Here is a 20,719-nt window from a genome sequence, read left to right as displayed (position 1 = left end):
CGCTTGAGAAACAGCAGGGGATATGATTTGTTACATTAGAAACAACATAAGGCGGTGTTTTTTATTTTGGGTAGTCAACTCTGTCAAGGTTGAAGTGGTATTGAGATGGTATGCTAAGGAAGTATATTTTTCTAAATGTGCTATAAAATAATACAGACAGTTGGGATTGAAGGTGAAGTGAAGGCGGTAAGAACGAAAGTGTTGAATCTAGAAGCAAGGAGAAAGGCAGGGTCAGGTGCTCTGAATGACAACTCAAAGACTTTCCTCCAGTATTTGTGTACATCTTGGTTTCAGTAGCTGCTGTGTGAAGAATGGCTGCTACAGTAAATTAGATGGAAGAGTCAGTATCAGCAGAGTATATCTTGGTCACACTGGGCAGGATTATCTAATGCTGCCTATGGTATCTCTCTGGCAGGTAGCCAGGAAGCAAAGTGGAGACTGTAAACAGAGACGTGATAAAATTACAGCCCAGATCTGTACCTGCTGAAATCTATGCTGGATTTACCAGCAGCTTCAAGGGTGATGGGCTCTCCAAAACCTTCTGGTAAACCATGTGGAATAAAGCCTGCTATTTCAAGATGCAGTTCAAGAATTATCTAGGCTGAATAAATTTTGCATTCACCAACCAGAAGATAGAGCAGTTTTTAGCCAGATGTGTCACCCCTCTAATAATACACGTTGTATTTAAGCGACAACTAGAACTAAGCGTGAGGAATGGCAAAACAAACAAACAACAAACCCTCCAAGCTAGATGTATGAAAGTATCTCGAGTCCCAGATCTTGCGGATGCTGCAAAGCTAACTAGGTTGATTGGCAGCCAGGCCTGGGCACTCAAATTAGCTTGTCTATGAGCAAGTCCTCTCTGGCAGAGGGCAAACAGCGGCCTCAGTGTTCTGGCTGCTTCCAGTCTTGCTCGTGTCTGTGCTGGGGTGGTGGAGGCAGCACTCGGCCACCTCTGTGGCTGGCATTGCTGTGAGAAGCAGCACGGTGGGCCTTCCCCACCTTCTCCTGGCAGAGCAGGTGCACCGGGAGCCACAGAAAGCAAAGCTTCAGGTCCAGCTCTGAAGGGCTGTTGCAGATGTTACCCTCACTCAAACTGCCTCCAGAGCCTCAGGCAAGATTTTCTGATGCAAGTGGTGCTGGTGCGGATGACCTTAAAAGCTGAAAGCTGCCCAGTATCTCCTGTGCTGCGGACAAAACTCCGGAGGAATAATCCTATTGTGTGCCGAGATGGAAGACTAAGTGCATCCAAATGGAAAGTTCCAGGCTTTTCAGGGCCAGCTCTTACCAAGGCTGTGAAGGGATTGACTGATAACTAAAATTGCTATGTAAGCTGTGTTTTGCCCTCTGGTCCTAAGGCCCTCGTACAACAGCAGTGTCTGCTCACAGCAGTGGGGAGGAGGAAGCACCTGGACGTGAGGGGCCGGGGCTGCCCGTGTTGCTGCCGTTTGATGGGCACTCGGCGCTCAGGTGCAGAGGCGCACAGCGGGCATCACGCCTTTGGCTTACGACGATTGCCCTGCGTCTCACTGCAGCCGGCAGCAGCACCACACAGGGCTGCAGCCCAGCCCGGGAGCCGGTTTCCCCTCCAAGGGTGGCCCCAGTCCCGTTGGGTTACGCTGACGAGCACTACAGCCCTCCAGCCCCCCCCACTCCCCCCTTCCCCCCCAGCGCCGCCGGCCTCGCGCGGCACAACAGCCCCAACGGGCGAGCGCGAGTCCCCGCCCCGCTGCAGCCGGCAGTCCAGCCCCGCGCCTCCTGATTGGCTCTCGGTGATGTCATCGCGCGCACATACGGGCACTGCCCGCCGCCCCCCGGGGGGCCGCGCACCTTTCCCCTCCCCGCCCGCCATGCGGCCAATCGCCGAGCGGAGCGGCGCCCGCGCGCTGCGGCTCCGCGGGGGCCCGCCGGCCCCGTGGGATTGGCAGGAGAGAGAGCCAATCGGGAGGAGGCACCCGCCGCCTGGGTCACGCCCACTTGGAGCGGCAGCTGCCGGGGCAGGAGAGGCCGCGCGACTGGCGGCGCTGGGAGCCAATGGCCTGTAGGCAAAACGAGCCGGGAGGGGGAGAGGCGGCGGCGGGGGGAGGGCGGCGGGGAGGGGCGAGGCGCTCAGTGACAGCCGCCTCCGTCAGTCCTACCCGGGCTGCGGGGCCGGGGGAAAAAGAGCGGAGAAAGGCAGGCTCGGTGCGCGGCGCCTTGATTGACAAGAGGGGCAGCCAGTAGTTAACGAAACGGGGGCGCGGTGCCCAATCAGGGAAAGCTCCTCGCCGGGGGCTGGCGGGTGAGCGGCGAACGGATCGGCCAATGGCGCCGCGGCAGGGTAGCGCGAGCGGGCCGGAAGGCCAATGGCCGTCCGGGGAGGGCGGGCCCGGTTGAGCGATGGCCGCGGCAGCCAATAGGCGGGCTCGGAGGCGGGCCGGGTGTTGGGTCCCTCCCGCGGCTCCGTGACGTGGGCGGAGAGGAGGGCGGGCCCAGCGGCGGCCTTCGGGACGGGGGCTCCCAACATGTCGGCGCTGCTGGCGGCGCTCGGAGTGCGCGAGCGGGCGGCGACTGCGGCCGGGGGCGGCCAGCGCAGGGCGGCTCAGGCCTGAGGCCTTGCCGGGCTACCCCGAGCCAACCTAAGGCGGGTCGGGCCCTCGCCGGGCCGCCCGGCGCACGAACGCCGGGGGACGCCGGCGCTCCTTCGCCGACAGGTAGCGGGGTCAGGGCCTGTCGCGGGGTCGTGGCTTCTCCGGGCCGGCGAATGTGGGGGGGCGGAGGGGCTCAAGAGCGGGCGTTGAGGAACGGCACGGCCTTACGCGCCGTGGGGGGGGGGCGGCCTGCTCGTGTGGGGCCGGCGGGCGGGCAGGGCCTGCTGCGCGCCTGCCTCGGGCAGCGGGGAGGTGCCGCGCAGGCCCGGCCTCTGCCTCGCCGTGCCCAGCTCGAGGCCGCGCCGCCGCCGGCCTCCTGGGGCAGGCGAAGTGCGAGCAGGGGCCCTCGGGCCGGGTGCTGCTCTCGGGCCCGGTCCCGCGGAGATAACGCGGGGAGAGGAGCGGAGCGAGGAAGGGGCGGGAGGGGCGGGTGAGCCGGGCCCGCGCACGTGCATTGGCTGCGCCCGGGGGAGTGGCGGGGCCGCGGCCGGTGTCTGCCCGGGGGCGGTAGCGCGGGCCTCGGGTCGGAGCGGGCAGCTGGCGTTAGGCCCGGGCGCCGTGGGGAGCGGGGGCTGCGCGGAGGAGCTGCCGACACAGCCCCGGGGGCAGCGCTGCCGCGCGGGTCGTGGGGAGGGGGAAGAAGTTGGTGATCCTCTTGTGGCTCGGAGATGGAGGGGTTTGGGGCCGCCGTGTATGGGTGTGGGTATGGCTTAATGCAGATTATGGCTAGGCGGTGAGTGGGAGTCATTCTGATGGACTGGAGGCAGCTGTGTGTGGGGTAGGCTGAGGGGCATGTTTATAGCTGTGTTTATACTTGGGAGATGCAGATGGTGGGTGAAACCACACGTGTTTAGGAATAGTGGTATGTGAAGGCTTATAAATCTAGCAGTGATAGGTGGACAGTCCTGTGTAGGGTGTGAGAGGTAAAGGGATAAGTTGTGTGGCCTCTGAACACAGTGGGGGAGGGCAACTTCGGATGGTAAGCTGATGCACGGGTTTCAGGTATGGAGACAACAGGTTCCTACGGGGTTCTGAACTTGTTTCCTTTGGTGGCTGGCATGGTTAGCCACCATGTGTGTTATGAGCTGGTATGTGGAAGACACGCATGGTCCTAACTCCATGCAAGTTGCTTTGCCTGGTGCATGTAGTGAGGGCTTGGGGATGTCTGGCTGTCAGCAGTTGGGTGAGCCCTGCTGCTGGTGTGGTGAGGGAGGCTGGAGCAGTGAGCGGCATGGGCTTTGTCCTGGGAACATATCAGGAGCTGTAAGTTGCTGTCATACCTGTGGTGACATGGAAGGCCTGGATACTGCATGTCGAATCTCTGGAATCCAAAGTGGAAATCCTGTGGCAGTTGCTATGTGTTGAGGACACTGTGGTGCTGTTTGGAGAAGAATGTATACGTGTGCTAGTAGAGAATGTGGAAGCATAGATAGCTGCCTTTGTGACAGGAGTTGGGCAGTACATGTTTCTGTCTGTGAGAGCATCGCTACGCTTTTCTTGTGGGTTAATTATTTGGGATTACTGTAGATTATGAGGATGTGAGGGGATTGGGCCTCATACTTAGAAGTGAACATCAGGGTCTTTGAAAGGTTTTGGTGAGGAAAGAGGGGAATTGGTTGAGTTGGTGGGGATTGCATCTACGGGGTCAAGATTATGTTAGGCACTGCATATATGTGTGTGTCAGGGGAACGATATTGATACAAAAGGGAAACTGGAATTTTCCTGATGCTGAGTTAGTTGGAACTATAGTCTGTGTGGAGAGAGGAGGCAGGCTTTTTATTACTGTGAATGCGAAAAGCTGAAACGGTGGTGGGGATGTTGAACAAACTGGGTTGGAGTTTCAGCTGTGTCCTGAGCAGGTAGCAGCTGGTGGATGGGTCCTGCCTCCCCTCAGCACAATGTAGTTGTAACAGCCAGTGGAAAATAAAAGGAGTGAATGAAGATGAGGTGATATTACAGGATTAAGGGACTCTGTCAAATGGTCACGAGGTTTCTCTTCAAGGTCCTTTTCTTTTTTTTCCTCCTGCTCTATTTTGTTCTGTTTGTCTCAGAAGGTAAATTGTCCATTGGATTAGTGTAAACTTCTGCCGAAACAAATGCTTATAACAGCCTTGGCAGATGAGCAGCTAACTAAAAGCACTGTGCTACAGACAAGCTCCATGTGTGTGGACTGAGGCTAGGCTGTCTGTGTTTGTGCATTACATAAACCTTTATGCTTATGCTGACTGTGTGTCAGAGCTACTGGCTGTGAGGCTGTTTGAAGAAGGCTTAGTGCCTGAACATTTGAGGTCCCGAGATCTGTAGAATAGTGAGTTACAGTGGGAAGATGTCTGGCTCAGGTGGAAATGGAGAAGAATTGCATTTGTGTATGCTGTGTTCTGAGGTTTGTGGTAGTATGAATTACTTGTTTATGCAGCACCTCAGCTCATGTTCCTTACAGATGTTTGTAGGAGGTTGTGATATGGGATATGTGGTTTAATTATGGCACATTGCATCAATATATGGAGATACTGAATTAACATAGTATGGGAAAGGGCTGTATGGAGTGTGAGGCTGACAGCTGGAAGCCTTACATGTTTGAAGGATGCGGCTGGAAGTCCTGGAGGAATTTTGGGTGTTAGTTGGATTGGGGGCACTTGTAGTGGCTGCAAAGGGCAAAAAAAGAGAAAGCAAGGAGGAAGGAAAGTATCTGTGACTTTTCTGAAGGGCAAAGCAGTTGAAAGCCATGTGTAGAACCTAGTTTGTTTTTATTGGGGGAGCTGTGAGGTGGTCAAGTAAAAATGCAGAAGGTGGAGAAACAAAGTCTCACCTGTAGTTACCATGGATTATCCAGGGTGTTTCCTCATCACTTGCTTTGAATGACCACTGGATGCTGGTTCATGTAAATGTTTCAAAGGTGACTGCTAGTATGTGCTTCTGACTTGCTTTACTAAGCTTGAAGACCACACCTTGCATAAATATAAACCCATCACGATTTAAGTTAAAGCTTACAGAATCAGCGTGTTTAAGCCAGCCTTTTAAGGTGCCAAATGTAAAGGACTGACATTCTCAGGGAAAGTGATTGAGTGTAATTAATATTTCTTAAGTATTAACAGACATCTTTTTTCTTTTACTCTGTCTCATGTTGTACTAATTCACTTTTAATATTTGGTTTAGAAAAACAAAAACGCAACTGTGTTTGAAATATTTGCATTATAATGACAAACATCACTATTTGGATCAGCTTTCATCCTCTCTCAATCTGAAAATACAGATTTACTGTATGGTAGCATCTTGGATTATCATTATAGTAGGAATGTAGAGACATGTCACACAGGCCTGTTGCTGGCTTAGTGCGGTGTAAATAGCTGCTCTTTTCTAGTCAGCACTGGGAGACAATGAGCTGCTGGTTTTTGTGAGCCCAGTGTTCCCAGCCTTGGTAAAAACAATCCAAGTTCTAGACTCAGGGTGTGAATTGTGGAGAGCGATTAACAGGTCACGCGTATCTGTGTCCATTTTTTCCCCTCTAATACAGATCACCTCTATCACCTTGTATGCTTGAATTTTTATCTTCACTTTTTTCATTTCCTACCATGTTGTTGAACAAACTTTTCTCATCTCTGATTTCACTGCTGCACTCTGGTTTCTCTTCATCTCTCTGAAGACAAAGATGCATCCATCAGATCTTGGGCGTTCAAGCAGCCCAACTGCTTTGATCTGAATATTGATTTTCCTCAGCAAATTGGAGGAAAGCAATGCTGATTTCTTGAAAAACTGTTGAATTTCTTGCAGCCTATTTCTGTGTTTATCACCTTCATTCTGTGCTTCAGTTATTTACGTTTGATCATCTGCAGGATTCGGCTTATGTATGTACAAGGTGTGAACTGTCGCATTTCATGTTGTCTTAACTTGTGGTGTGATGTGAGAGATGTTTTATGAGACTAAAGGAGTAGTTTAGCCCTGGCTTTCATTCTGTCTAGTGTGCATGTAATCTTCAGGGAGTTTAACTGCAATATCTGGATGAGGCATTACAAGTTCTTAATTGAAAAAAAGAAAGTATCAACCAACATGAGGCTATAAAAGCTCGGACAAGAGGAATTGTTTGCATGGACAGTGAAAAACACATTCTTGATGCAAGAGCAAGGATGCTGAGTTTACAAAAACAACCAAAACTATTTTTCTATGATAGATAGCTTTACAAACTCCTCAGCTATTTGCCTAACATCTTTCAGGCTCAGGCAGATATCTGGCATGGGAGACATTGAGGCAAACAAGCTAAAATTTGGCAAATCTCTCTAATACTGATTGCTTCTAGGGTGGGAGTCTCAACCACGTGTGTGTTGTGAGTTGACGAGTGTATAGAACCTATAGTTTTGGTGGAATGTACCTGAACAGTATCATGTGCTAATGCCGAACATAAATTCTTAGGAATTAATTAATGTTGCAAAGAAAACTAGTCTGAGAAGTTATGCATAAGCTGGAGATGACCTCTTGCAGTTAAGTACTAATCTTCATTTCTTGAGGTGCTATTGGTATGCTGAAATGTAAGGGTTGCTAACGAGTGTAGCTTAAGTTAGTCTTCTGGCTTTTAGGAGAATTTACATTGGGAGACAAGGCAGAAAGATGTTTTTAGTGTAGTTGTTGATGGAAAAATAACTTTTCATTGAGTTTTCTTTCATATGAATGATGTATCCAGGTGCTTGAATCTATTCCTGGGAGACTTAACCAGAATTCAGCTCTGGAAAATAGCCAGTTCACTTAAGGATGTTTTGGACCAGGGTATTGGAGAGCTTGAAATGGTTCTTTGGTGTGTTTGGTAATGACAAGTTAATGACCACAAACTTCCTATTCGGTAGCAGAGGAAAGCGGCAGCCTGTCCTGGTGGTTTTCAGAGGATTCATGTATGTTAAGACAAAATATCACCTTCAGTATTTTGGTAACCCTGGTGCAGGAAGTTGACCTTTACTGAATGTAGGGCAAATGTGGTTCTGTGTTGTTAGAATGTGAACTAACATTTCATCAAGGAGGTAAGGAAATAAAATCATGACTTCTGTAGTAGAAGAGGTGATGTTTTATTGTTATTTCTATGATCACTGTGTGTGGTTCAGGCAGTACAGCTTTGGCCTGTTCTCACCAGTTCTCCTGTCTTATCAAAGCCAGGTATTTCTTGTTTAAAATTCACAACCTTGCATTTAAAATCTTGTGTGGCAAAAGAGAAGCTGGTGATTAGAGAGAAGCATCTTAAATGGTAGAACTGTTTGTAAGGAATTGATATTTGGTCCAAGTGGAAAACTGAAATGAATAGCAATTATAATCCTTTAATATACACAGAAAGAGCTTGTCAGCTTATTCTGAAACTAGAATAACTTTTATTTCTGGGCAAGTGTGTTGTTTAAGATGACGAGCTCAAGTGGAGCCACTGATGCAGGTTATTGAACTGTGTTTTCAGTATTTCTTATAAGGTTTATGTTACGGTAAATGTTGGTGATAACGAAATGTATAGATTTTGATGTTTTCAGGTTTAATAGGAAAACTTTCCTAGGTGTATCCCACCAGCTTTTGATAATCATAACTGTAAAGGAGTAGAGGCAACAGTGGATGAGTGCTGAAACACTTGTGCTATGGTTACTGTGGAAGAAAGGCTCAAATTCTTAGTGTATCTGCCTTAGGCCCAGTGAGGTGATGTGTTCGTGGCTCAGGACAAATTACTGCTGCTTGGAGGTCCCTTAGATGAATGGGCTATCTGCCATACTGCTTGTATTTATATCATCAAGCAGTATGCTGTAATAGAAGATGGTCTGTAGAGTGGAACGGTAAGTTATTTGGACCTGGTATATGTAGCATGCCATATATGCAGTTTGTGTGGTTGTGTTTTAGACTAGTTGTAGTCTGGCCTTGAGTACACCCCAAATACTGCTGGGTATTAGGTGTTCTCTAGGAGTTTTAGTTGAGTTACAACTCAGAGGTGTTCTGATCATGTGTTTAGAAACTCCTCAGAGGGTGCAAAGTAGAGCACAGTAAATGGGATGACTCAGATTTCGTTGGAAGTGCGCTACTGGTCCAAATGAAAATGCTAATGCAGATGTTCTGATTGAGTCTTGAAGCATCTTAGAGCATTGCAGGGGGTGTTGAGCAGTGCACGGGTCTACATCTTCCATTCTTCTGCCTCTTGAGTCCTGTTGGCAGGCCTGGATGCTAAGCAAGGCATTTTGTCTATTTTGACAGGTATCTGAGTCTTTGTTCCCGAATTATTGGCCTTAGTTCTGAGGTTATTGTTAAAATTACTACTATTAAAACAGCAATGCTGGAAAGCAGTTCTTTCATGGCTTTGCTTCAGCTAATCAAGAATGAAATGAGTGTCTGTGAAGCTCGGTTTCCTGTGGCTGCTGTCTTGTGGTTGGATTTTTTTCTGAGTGCAGTATTGCAGGTCAGCTCTGGAAGTTTTTTCATGTGTTTGGAGCACGTGTAATATATGTGTCCTGCACAGCAAGATGCTATCAGTAACGAAGCTGAGCTCCTGCTGCACTTGTTCTCAAGAGGCACTAGTTTGGATGGAATGTCTACTTGATCCAGCTATTTATTACCACAAAACTTGCAGAACATGATTATTTGTTGAAGCATTTACTCGTGTTAACTTATGAATTGTGGTGAGCCTGAGCAAACTGCTGAGGAAGGGGAACTGGAGCTTGGCTTTCTATGGCTGTATTTGATCTTTTCATTCATGGTAACTCTTGCTTTACCCAAAGCCTTTTTATATTTAGCAATGATTTATATTTCTTCCGTAAGAGTTAATAATTGCTTTATTCTCTCCCTCCAGTGTTTCAGTTTACCTTACTTAGAGGTAGAAAATGGCACTCCTAATAGTGGCAACTTTTCTAGAAATCTCTACAGAACAGATAAAATTATTGAGGTATCCAACATACATACTGAACTGGCCCCAAATGGATGGATGTAAATTACCTCAGATTCATATTGTAGTCTTTTGTAATGATTTCTATGAAACCGGAGACTAGTAGCGTTCCCTGATACGTAAAGTAGTTTTGGACTGTGAATGAGGGTTCTTCTTTAAATGTGCAGTGTACTGATGTCTGGAGTACTGCTAGATTTGATTTTGGGGGTGGTAGATGAGTATTTACAAAGGATTTTGGTTTGTGATCGCTCCTGTGGCCTTGAAAAGCTGCTGAAACTCTAATGTGCTTTGACACTTGTCAGATGAGGAATATACTGTACTTGGGCAATATGGAGTGTGAACTGAATTCAGAGTTTTGTCTTCTTTGTGTAAAAACTGAAGAAATTGTTCCTTTTGGATCTGTTTTAAGTGCATGAAAACTCAAAGCATTTTTGTTTGTTCTAATTTCCCACAGGAAAGGTACTCTGTATGCTAGTTTATGCACGGGTCCTCATGTCAGATCGGGTGCTGCTGTAAGCACTGGTGCCTGCTCTGGCGTCTAGTTTGTTTGATTCACTGTGGGCCATTTGAGAAAGAAATGTTCATAGCTGACTCTTCAAGAAAAGTTGTATTTCTTTAGTGTGTGTTAGTATGACAAACATGAAGAGCCTTTCTTATTTCAGCTGTTGTAATGCTTCAATCCAGACCTAACAGTGCAGTTTAGGGACTGGCCTAGGTAGTGATCATCTTAGAGATCCTCCCTTTTAGGAGGCAGAGGAGCTCTGTCCATCTTAATAAGGCCCTGGTGCACAGAACATTGTTAGGATTTAAGAGCATCTCACTTTGGGTGTTGGGAGTCAGAACTGAAGTGATAACCTAAAGGGAGTTAGGTGTCTTGTTGCAGGTGAGATTTACAGGCATCTAGCAGTGACTGTTATCCAGTACTTGTAGGACTGGTACCCACAGGTGTATCAAACCAACTCTTCAGGTGTGCTGTTATCTCTTTGTTAACTTATGTTTTCTTTGGCTTTACATTTATATATATATTTTTTTTCCTGGGGACACATCATAGGAATGAACTTTGTTTCAATTTTTTTTCTTTTTTTTCTGAAAATATTTTTTTGAGAGAGATATATATATTCTTTTTTTCTATTTTTTCAAGAAACAAAACCATCTTTGTATTACTGATGATGATGGTAAAATATCTCATACCTTCTGGTCACCACCTTCTGGTTCCCTTACTGATGGCTTAGGCTGGTGGAAACATTTGAGGTCTGAGTTATGTCTAATTATGTTACTCAGAGAGATACTTTGTCTGATTGTGGGTAAAACCAGACAAATAGTACTTCTGTACATAACCAAAATGAAAATGATCTGGTGAAAGCAATAGCTGGAACTAATACAGTTTTTTGGTGAAGCTTATTTCAGAAATCTTCTACAAGTGTACCATAATTGCATTGCTGTTTAAAGAGGACCTAAAGATTCATCGGCATTGTCATGGAGATGCTTTAACAGGAGTTATGGCTTGTCTTGTGAGGCATTTTCCAACCAACCCTTCTTTTGGATGTCTCTTACAACATAAAGAAACTGAAGGCAATTGGAGTGGTACAGAAATGAAAATGTTTCACAGTATTTACTAGAGTCGGTATCTGTGCAGTCTCCTCTGCAGGCAAACCTAAGAGAGCTCATCTGTTTCTGAGGAATGGTAAGAGCTGCAGTACAGTGTTTTTATCTGAAGTAATCATTTAACTTGTGTGTCAGGCAGAAAAAAATAAAAGCATTGTTAGAGCTTTGCCATAGTAATGATGTTTTTTTTTCCTACTTTTATATAATTCATTTGACTTCTGTTTTCTGGTTAGTATGCCTTATGCTGAACCATACCTATGCTTTGCTATGTGGGGTCTTGTTTTTGTTTGGTTCTAGATTTTTAGTTTTGTTTTTCACTGTGTAAGAGTAAAAACAAGATGCGGGCAACACCTGGTTTGAATGCCAGTATTTAGTTTGTAACTAAGTTCAATAGCATGACTTCTCAGTTAAACAAACCTCACCATCTATAGGCCAGAGAAGATCAACTCTGAAGTACTTAATGATCTAAGAATAGTAGCTGTTGTTAACCATAACTGTTTACTATGTGTTTTTGACCACTCTTTCAGTATTTATTTATTTTAATTTTAAGAAAGAAGAAATGGTGTTAACGTAGAGAGTTTTGCAGGAGAAGGGGTAAGGTTAGAGATTGTCAAAACATCTTCTGATGACTTTTTTCTTATGTTCATTGAAGTGAGGCTTACTTAAGGAGCCAGAGGGGAAGGAATGAAATTGCAGTGTTGTTTAGGATTCCTGAAATAAAACTGTGCTATTGTTGTCCATGGCAGGGAAAAGAATTTACCGTGGTTAAAAAAATGTCATGGGAGAAGTGTTCTGAAACTGTGTTTCTGAAACACTGTATGAATTTATTCCTGGAAGATATTGTCCTTCAAAAGAACTGTATATTTGCAGCTGGTTGTGACTCTGATTTTTCATCTAAACAGTTTTCCATATTTCTGTCTATGTGCAAAGGGAATGTCGGCTCCATCTAGGAAGAACACTGATCAGTTACTGCTTGGCTTTGTTTTTCTTCCCCTGCTGATGTTTCTTTGTTCTACTCACAGTTAACAGGCAAATATTTTGTGTGCGCAGAGGCACGGGATAGCAATTCCAGAACTGAAATAACTTTTTTTATTGAGAGATTTGTTCAGATATGAAACCTGGTTATGTTGGCAGTTCCACAGAGAAGATGGAGCAAATGTGGAAGTTGTCTTAATGCATCTTAACGTACTGTCCTTTCTCCGTAAGTCTTGTTTGTCAGTTTACCAGAAGTCTGGTTAAAACAGAAGACTTGCATAGGAAGCAGATATGACAGCTTAGGTCTGTCATGGGTTATCTTATTTCTTGAAGTAATGATTCTAGTATGCTCTATTGGAATGTGTTCTTTTCTGCTGCTTTCATTTTCAGTGGTCACCTTATGCTGCTACTAGTATATAAACAGTCAGCAAACTTGGGCTACCTGTAAGTGAGCTTTCTTCCACCCTGTAGTTTTTGCTCCAACCTTAGAACTGTCAATTGATTCCACTTAGTGTTTATCCTTTCCTAGGGTTGAAGCGTGATGCTGTTGCCAAATGAGAGAAACTAACACCATGCATGAGAGGAATTGAAAAGTAATAGGTGCTTTTAATGCAGAAGTAAATGAAGCAACTTTCCAAAGAAACATAAGTTCACTGAAAACTTCTGCCAGTGTAAAGAATGCTTGGGTAGGCAGAGTGCTATCTGCTGTGAAGTATTCCTCATTAATACCTTAACCCTGGGCTGTGTTGCATGCCCTTTGCATCGTGTGAAAGATTTTTACTGGTGGATAGGCAAGATCTTATTACCAAGTTTTGTTGCTTACTGGTGTTACTGGCTTTGCAGAGGTGTTGTGACTCTTATACCAGCGTGGGTATAAGTTAGCAAGCGGAAGTTGACCACAGACTTGTGCACTGCTAGGGAGTGGGAGGAGCTGCTTTGTATTTCGTTTTCATTCTCTGTCCTTATCATTGTCAACATGGTTTCTTTGAGCTCTTTTTCTTTTTGCCTGTTGTATTCCTTATTGAAAAGGGATTAGGAGTGGGGGGAGGAAACTTCAATCTGTGCTGCATTTTTCCAAAGTTTTTTCACGTTGAATAGCATTTAAAAACAAACATAAACCCAAGTCCTGCAGGTAGAGAAAAACATATTACGGGATTAAATCTCCTCTTGTTGTGTGTGTGAGATGTTGTGGAACTGATAGACTTACATCTCTGATTGAAGAATCAGAACTTCTAAGAAGGTCTTTTGGAGACTGAAGGAATGTACTTGGTTTGAACTGCACTGCTCTGAGGGGAAAAAGGCTGATGTGATCTCTTGCTTCTTGTTCTTTTGTTCTTGTTGACACAGTTAAAGAAGTAGCTTGTATGTAATTCAATCAAATCTGTCTTGTTTATTATGAGCTTCTTTTAGTTAGTGAATGTTTTGTTACCCCAGTGGCAGTGCAGGGCATTAGATACATCTGCTTTCTTGTCAGCCAGGTAGTTATTACTACTCTGCAGCTGTTTAAAACAGTGGCTGTAAAATTTTGGAAGCTTATCTATTACTCAGCTTTATTTTCTTTCGGTTGAGCTTCTTGAAGCAGCTTGCTAAATGAGGATGTGAAAGCAACTGCTAGAGCAAAGGTTGGAGCAGAAGAGTACATGTTGCAGGAGTGCTGTCAATTTAGCTTAGCCAGCTCGTTGTGAAGCTGCACCCTGAGATATTTCAGAGGAGTTTTTCTTAAGGTGTACTTAGAACACTGCCTACGTCCAATGGTTTGGTTACTGTTCAATACCTGATAACCTGTTTTACCAGTGGAAGCTATAAATTTGATTGAAATGTTATTCCTGATGCATTCTTGACAATTCAAGGTAGTGTCCGTTGTCACGTGGCTATCACTCTGATCTGCTGAAGCAAACAAGTCCAGATAGAAACAGTGTCAGTTTATATCATCAAAGATTCTAAATTTAATTCTAACTAGGAGTGTGGAGAGAAGGCAGTACTGGAAATCATGTCAACTGTGACAGTGTTAGCAGCGTCACCAGCTGTATTGTGATCCTAAAGTAAAAGAACTTGCCATCAATATTTAATGTTAAAACCTCTATTATATCCTGTGGAAGAAGGGACGGGCGACTCAGAAAGAGAACAGAAAAGTTTTTAAGATGTGTAGAGAGAAAATCAGAAATGCAAAAGCCCAGCTTGAAGTCAACCTGACCGCTGGGGTAAAAAGGAACAAGAAGCTCTTTTACAAGTATATCAGCAGTAAGAGGAGGACTAAGGAGAGTCTCCACTCTTTACTGGATGAGGCTGGGAATGTGACTGCTGAGGATGAGGAAAAGGCACAGGTTCTTAACGCCTTCTTTACGTCTGTCTTTAAAGGTCAGACCAGTTATCTTCAGGGTACTCCTTTCTCTGACCTGGTAGTCTCAGCTGGGGAACAGACTAAACCCCCCACGATTCAGGAGGAAACAGTCAGAGACCAACTACTGCAACTGCACTGCCACAGGACTATGGGGCCGGATGAGATTCACCCGAGAGTGCTGAGGGAACTGGCTGAGGTGACAGCTGAGCCGCTTTCCATCATCTATCAGTGCTCCTTGTTGACTGGTGAGGTCCCAGAAGACTGGAGGCTTGCCAGTGTGTGACTCCCATCTACAAGAGGGGTTGTAAGGAGGACTCGGGGAAGTACAGGCCTGTTAGCCTGACGTCAGTGCCAGGGAAGGTTATGGAGCAGATTGTCTTGAGGGAGGTCACGTGGCAAGTGTTGGGACAGTGGGGGGATCAGGTCCAGCCAGCATGGGTTCACGAAGGGCAGGTTCTGCTTGACCAACCTGATCTCCTTCTATGATCCTGTGGCCCGTCTGGTGGATGAGGGAAATGCTGTTGATGTAGTCTACCCAGACTTCAGCAAAGCCTTCGACACTGTCTCCCACAGTATCCTCCTGCAGAAGCTGGCAGCCTGTGGCTTGGATGGGTACACTCTTGGCTGGGTAAGGATCTGGCTGGAGGGCTGTGCCCAGAGAATAGGCACAAGACCAAGTGCCAGGTCCTACAGTTTGGCCACAACAATCCCAGGCAGCACTGCAGCCTTGGGGCAGAGTGGCTGAAAGACTGTGTAGAGGAAATGGACCTGGGAGTGTTAATTGATGCTCGGCTGAGCATGAGCCAGCAGTGTGCTCAGGTGGCCAAGAAGGCCAACGCATCCTGGCTTGTGTCAGAAACAGTGTTGCCAGCGGAACAGGGAAGCGATTGCCCCCATGTACTCAGCGCTGGTGAGGCCACACCTCCAGTACTGTGTCCAGTTTTGGAAACCCTCACTGCAAGAACGACATTGAGGCCCTTGAGCGTGTTCAGAGAAGGGCAACAAAGCTTGTGAGGGGTCTGGAGCACAGGCCTTATGAGGAGTGGCTGAGGGAGCTGGGATTGTTCAGTCTTGAGAAGAGGAAACTCAGGGGAGACCTTATTGCTCTCCATAACTACCTGAAGGGAGGTTGTGGTGAGCTGGGGGTCGGCCTCTTCTCTTGTGTAACTGGTGATAGCACTAGAGGGAATTGCTTCAAGCTGTGCCAGGGAAGATTTAGGTTGGGTGTTAGGAAATACTACTTCTCTGAAAGAGTGGTCAGGCAGTGGAATGGACTGCCCAGGGAGGTGGTAGAGTCTCTGACCCTGGAGGTGTTCAAGGAACGTGTGGACATTGTGTTGAAGAACATGGTTTAGTGAGAACTATTGGTGATTGGTGGATGGTTGGGTTGGACGGTCTTGTAGGTCTTTTCCAACCTTGGTGATTCTGTGATAACTAAATTCTGAATGCTTTTCTGGGTTTTCCCCAAATGCAGTGTGCTGCAGCTGATGACATGATGCCCTTCATGGTGGTCATTCCTGTTGCTGACTAGCATATCTTTATTCTGTAGGCCAATGAGAACACAGCAGAAACCAAAACTTTACATAGAAGAGGCCATGGTGAGGGGTTCCACAGGAGAGTTCCTGAGGGAGTTGAGCTGTTTTTTTTTGTCTTCTGCCATATCTGCAAATTTCCCTGGCGGATAAGAGAATTGCCTCTGCTCATCCACTGTGGCAGTGGTATTGTACACTGCTTAATGTGGAGCTGGAGCCTATTATCTCAGTGTAAGTTTTGGGGAACTGCATAGGAACTGAAGTGTTTTGATTGAAACTTCGGTACTGTCAGCAATGTTATTGACTGCAGTGTGCAGTTACTTGTCGGGCTCTGAGTGCTTTTGCTTTTGTTTCCAGGAGTTCCTGAATTTGTTTGCGTTCAGAGGTCACGTTGAAATGAATTTGCTTGCAGTGTGTTATGGAGGAAATTTAAATAATTTGAGAAAATGTATGCAATCTGAATTTTAGATGTTCTTCCTAATACTTGTAATAAAACATACCTAGGTTTTCTTGACCACTTGCTGTTCTTTGCAGCTCCTCTTGTTCTTCCTTTCTTCTGACACCAATTTCTATTATGTATTTTCAGTGGAGTTATAAATACCAAATCTTTCCTCTTATAACCTCTGCTGTTATTATCTCATTGCCAAATACCTTGAGAAGTGGCTGGAAACTTCATTGTTGGTTTCAATGTTCAGTTTGTAGAAATTCAGTTCCCTCTTTGCCAAGGCTTATAAAAAGAAACAATCAACTAAGTGCTGTATGTGGATGGCATTAGCTGGACCCAAGCTTCTGAAGTTACGTGCTAGTATACCTAGGCATAGTGGGCTTAACTGTGATATCCTGGCTCTTGAGTTTGTGAGAAAATCAACTTTGCTTCTTAATATCATTTTGCTTTCATAAAAAATGGTAGCTAGTGACAGGCTTCTTTGACGTGGATTCTGTACATGAGATTAAGTTTGAATCCCGACTATAGTCCTTCTTTTCTTTTGACTCCAGGGTCCATGTGTGCTCTTGTGAATGGCTGCATCAATATGCCAGGCTTTTCTATCTTCTTCTCCTTAAATATGCATGGATACACATAACCCTGTGCAGACTTTCTTCATTACGCAGTTGTTCTTATTCTTGGTTTATAAGTAGATTTGTGTGCACCTATTTTTGAAGGTGGTTCAAACAACAGTGAGTTTTTTGGCAGATAGTGTCCACTGCGTGGTTTAGCTTATATTACCTTGTGCCTTTTGTCTCTAACAAATGAAGGGCACTCCTGTAACCTTTTTCTGCATTACCTCAAACAAGTACGATCCTCTTTACCAACTTGACCACTTCCCGTTGTTCATGTATTTTCTTGATACCAGTCAAAAACTTGCTATAAAGCAGCTCTTGAGCTATGGGTTATGTTGGATAATGTGTTGAACTAGGAAAGAAATTGGTCAATTATTCCATCTTCCTAATTTCAGACTTACAGGCTCTTCTGCTTTATTCACCCTCTAACATACAAGGAAGAGTCTCTAAACTGAATCTTTATCAGAAGCACAAAGATCTGGAAGAAATGTGATTTTTGCTCTGCATTCAAGGTAAGACTTTCAAAATTGCCCATGTCCCGATGGCAAAAAGCATGGATATCAAGGCTTGTGAAATGGAACTACTTCTCATTTGTCAGCTTTCTTGTGCATTATACTTAGCCTGAAGCATATTATGCAGCATTTAATACTTAGTAAATATTCATAATTCTTAGGATGTGTGCTGTGATCAGGTGCATATAATCTAGCTGTGTCTGCATTCTTGCACTAAAACAGTTAACCACGTTGGTACTCGTAACTAATGTATACCATATCTTTTGAGTAGCATAGATGTTCATACTTGTAAAACTCATATACTAATTTGCATGATACAAGATGGAATGTCTTAATAAATTGCATCAATAACTATGTTTGGTTTACTTTATAGTCCCATGCTCATCTAGCTGGAATTTGTCTTGAATGTAGTTACAGCTAGAGTGCCGTGCCCAGTCTATTTCGAAGTATCAGGGTATAGCTGGGGAATCAGAGGGTAGGATTGTTTCATTTTGAAAGGAGTGGTAGATGTGTTTCTTTCAGTAAAGCCATTGCTTCAAGCATCTGTGCAGTTGTCATCTCTCTGCAAATCTGAGCACTAATTGAGTGGTAGGAGTCATTAGAATTACGTAGCAGTGATGCTGTTGCCTTCAGCTGTCATTCGTAGATTAACAAAACACTGAATAAAATGTTCATTCTATCATTCCCAGCCTCCAAGGGAAGTACAAAGAGTCTGACTAGGTTAGGGGTGATTAAATCCATAGCCCAGCTTGCAATTCTTCTTTATTTCCCAGACCTGGGGAGTATATTGGTGGGCTACACTATTGACTAGATCATGTACACTGTTTACCAAAGGAAAAGCTGAATATGTGCTTCATAAAAATGGAAACATGTTGATATGCCTTGCAGACAGCAGGTTGTTTGAGGAGGTGAATGTAAGGGCATCGTATCCAGCCATAAAACAGATGGTGGAGAATTTCATGTGGAGTCAGAAGGACATAGGAGGTGTTTTGGGGACTGGGAAGTGCAAGTTGCAGCGCAAGTGCAATGTAGGCAGCTGGTTACCTGGTGCTAGCCCTTGTGGGGTTGCGGGGGACTACTGACACTGGCACTTAATGTCCTGAATTCAGCACTTACTTGAAGGTTCTGATCATCAGTAGGCTTCTATTCATATTACTGGTTTTTATTTGTTGTGTATTTGTGGTTGTGGGTTTCCTAATAGTTTTTACTGAATTACCTGCATAATCCCCAAGCTTGTTTGCTTAGCTTTCAAACAGCTAAATTCATCGAGTTCTTTGTTATCATTCCGCAAAGGCTTGAATACTTAAGAGAATCCCTTTGTGAACTCTGCTTATTTTTTTAGTATACTTTTATAGATATTAGGTCTAATTGTCTGGACTAAGCCAAGTTGAGCATAACATATTTTAAAATGATAAGACTAAGATGTGAGCTTTGAAAGTTTCAAGTTACATCACTTTAAGGCATCTTGACATGTTGCCTGTCTTCACCCTCTCTGCAGTTAATGTGTTCTCTTAGGCATCTTGGTGTGAAGATGATGTACCCATTACCATTCACTTTCTGCAAGGGGAATGTCTTGCAGCCAGCAGTGTGTAGGAGCAGTAACCTTCTGTGGAGTTGGAGATGGTGTCTTAATCAGTTATCCAGAACTGCCTGCAACCGATGACTGACCTGATGAATAACATAGAAGAAGTGTTGAATTATTAACATGCTTGCTTCTCAGAATCTTTTTTCCTGTCATGTCTATGTAGACCTATTGAAACTGCATTGACTGCTTGCAAGCCCTTGAGCACCATCTCTAGTGCTGATTTTTTATTTTTTTTAAACTGGCATGGTCATTTTGCATGGTAGGTTTTAACATTCTTGTTGCTAAAACTGCCCTTTGAATTTTTGCAGGTATGTTTCAACATGTACTGTAGTACTTAAATAGTGGCAAAATTAAAACAGTTGTTGCCTCGATATATCTGAAACTTCAGCATTTAAATATTTTGTCAATTGGAAGTATTTAAACTGTATTGATTTAAAAGCCAGTCGAGCTGATTTTTATTGTCAAACTGAAGTTGCAGTAGTAATTGGACAAAACAATTTGAGTATTTAAACTTGTGAGTTGCCAAATGGCTGCTTCTTGCCAAGCACTCCTCTGTTTAGATGACAAGTGAAGCAGTTCAGATAGCCTCAATGCAGACACCTGAAAAAGATTCCATGTGTCCAGGCAACGATATTGGAGACTGCTGCCAGAAGAAAAGGTAATGGAAATTTGCTTCACTCTGCAGATCGTAGAGATGGTAATTTTTTAATTGTCAGTTGTGTTTTTTTTCTTAGAAAGTTATTTATTATGTTAGAAAAAGAAAAAAGAAAAGAGGGAAAAAGAAAAAGAAAAAAAGTAGAGCATGACATAGAAGTGCAGGGAGCAGTACTGTGTTTCTGTCACAGACAAACCATCTGTGATCTAAAACCTAACACATACTGTGGATCGAGTGGGATATATCCTGTCATTACAAGTGTTATGATCATGCTGGAGTACAGGAGTATATTGTTTCATATCTTGTAGAATCAGCTACTTCTCTTTAAGTATCTGATTATAACTGACTTCTTAAAAATGCTTTTGAGATGTTCCTCATTTGAAGTGATCCACTTAGATGGGTTAAATTAGCAAGGTGCTTAATCTGTTTTGGTGGAGAGAGCGTGGCATCTTTCTAGGCAGAAAAAACAATCTGAAATGTTTAAATAGTCTTTGCATTTCTAAGAGCTTTGTGCTTATGCTAATACAGTAGTGTTAATGAAGTAGTTCTGCTAATAGGTATTAAAAATTTCTTGGTGTGGAGAAGTCTGATGGGGGGGAAAAGCATGAGGCTCTAAAACTGACTGCGGTGCAGAAATAACTATGATTCCTGTTTGAGGGCATCCGTTTCTATATTAGAGTGTTGAATTTGATTTTACTACTTTTGCAAGATTAATACGTGTGGGTGGGCTATTTGAATGCTCTTTCCTAGTTTTCTGCTTTGCAGTAAGTACTAAACTGTGTATTGCATATTAAGTGTTAATATATAATGTTGTATGTTAGTGATTTGAATATTCAGATGGTTTTGCTATGGTGTTGAGTGACCTTTGTGTTTAAATCCTTTTGTACATAAACCTGGAAGCGGTAATGGGATGAAGAAAGCCACAAATAGATTCAA

At 44.4% G+C, this 20,719-nt stretch overlaps 1 protein-coding gene across 9 annotated transcripts in view; it reads left to right on the top strand.

Annotated features, from left to right (window-relative positions):
- Nucleotides 1-1,942: 1,942 nt before the first annotated feature.
- Nucleotides 1,943-20,719, top strand: part of PPM1B (protein phosphatase, Mg2+/Mn2+ dependent 1B) — a 57,131-nt gene continuing 38,354 nt past the window's right edge. For 3 of the 9 annotated variants that reach the window (XM_072332236.1, XM_072332230.1, XM_072332232.1), the window contains exon 1: nt 2,463-2,693. The gene's annotated coding sequence lies outside the window, so the exon portion shown is untranslated. Of the gene's footprint in view, nt 2,042-2,089; nt 2,282-2,462; nt 2,694-17,426; nt 17,544-20,719 lie in introns of those variants that run through there. The other 6 variants (XM_072332237.1, XM_072332233.1, XM_072332234.1 and 3 more) reach the window with 5 other exon arrangements.

The sequence above is a fragment of the Excalfactoria chinensis genome, chromosome 3 (assembly GCF_039878825.1).
Source record: "Excalfactoria chinensis isolate bCotChi1 chromosome 3, bCotChi1.hap2, whole genome shotgun sequence".
Lineage (NCBI taxonomy): Eukaryota > Metazoa > Chordata > Aves > Galliformes > Phasianidae > Excalfactoria > Excalfactoria chinensis.
This window is presented reverse-complemented; position numbering and strand designations above follow the sequence as displayed.